The 1,289-nt window shown below is 35.5% G+C and overlaps 1 long non-coding RNA gene across 1 annotated transcript; it reads right to left on the bottom strand.

Moving 5' to 3' along the window:
* LOC110109049 lies at positions 1-1,055 on the bottom strand. The gene is made up of 2 exons (XR_002304532.2): positions 974-1,055; positions 1-869 (listed from the first exon to the last, which is right to left on the bottom strand). It is a non-coding gene; the product is annotated as an uncharacterized LOC110109049 (long non-coding RNA).
* Positions 1,056-1,289: the final 234 nt, after the last annotated feature.

The following is a 1,289-nucleotide window of genomic DNA, read 5'->3' as shown; positions in this document are numbered from 1 at the left end:
ATAATTGTTGATCCAAAAATGCACAATGGAAAGATTGCCCTATAAACATCTTAGAGAACATAAGGCACACATTTATACACAGAATAAGGAGAACTAAATCAGAGACTTAACTAACTAAGATGACAGGCATTATGCAACCTTCTTCTCACCTAATTATCACAAATGTCGATGCAAAAGCATTCCAAACCAGCCTCAAGTCAATTGGATCCTTAATTGATGTCCATCACTTGAAAGTTTCTATAAAACCTTATAGAAAACTCCTTGATTCATCTTTTTCTACCAGCGATGCGTGCACTTTTCTTAGATTCATGGGGCATGCTTGTGGCGCAACATGCGGAGAGCCGCCCTTCCATCAATAGCATCGCTTTGGAGTTCCAGAGCACAAGCATGGCATAAAGGAGGAGGAATCCCCAGGATAACAATATAGAATCCATTTGTCACCAACCCTATGTCTTCATTCCACTCTTAACTCGTTAAAATGAAGGAGTGAAGTTTTCGCTGTGTGGGGAAATCTTCCAGAGAGCAAAGATGTAGAATGAGATTGATCTTCGCACGTGGTTCGAAAGAATAAAAACAAAGGAGGGCAGTCAAATGCAATTACAAGCAAGTCACCGAATCCTTTTTCAGGAACCAAGAACAACGACTTATTAAAAACTTTGAAAATTCATTGGAAAAGACTAATAAAAGTTAAGCAGATCAGTCGAACGAAAAGAAGAACGTCTCGGAATATATAGAGGTCCGAAGATTCACTGAATCAAAGAGGAAAAAAAAGGATATTGCGTTGAACAATGCAAGTGGAACTTCCCTGCTAGGGTTTTCTTGTTTGGATTTGCCTCTGAAGGCGGGACTTCTTATTTCTCTTGATGCCCCTAAAATTTGAAGGATAATATGGGGATTCAATGCTAGCTACTTTTGTTAATTACAAAATAGAGACTGAAAATGGGAAAAATCAGGGGAAAATAGGGGAACTTACCTTTACCTCTGGAAGGAACTCATTTGTGAGTGATTAGGGGATATGTTAAAAAAGAAGAAAAAGTTGGTGAACTTATCCTGCCTCTGGAGAGTACTAATTTTTAGGGTTCTTCTAGCTCAGAGTAGGAGTGCAAGAAATAAAAAAAATGATAGATAAAAATTATATCTTAAATATTTATATTTTATTCTTATGAATTTATGATAATGATCATATTATTCATATATGTTTTAAAAATATATAAATAATCTTACAGACTTCATGAAATAACATTTTCCTTAAAAATATTATTCCCATTAGAATATATTTTAGGGAACTT

This window comes from Dendrobium catenatum, unplaced genomic scaffold, assembly GCF_001605985.2.
Source record: "Dendrobium catenatum unplaced genomic scaffold, ASM160598v2 original_scaffold_231522, whole genome shotgun sequence".
Classification (NCBI taxonomy): Eukaryota; Viridiplantae; Streptophyta; class Magnoliopsida; order Asparagales; family Orchidaceae; genus Dendrobium; species Dendrobium catenatum.
The sequence above is the reverse complement of the archived record's forward strand: the minus strand, read 5'-3'. Positions and strand labels throughout refer to the sequence as shown.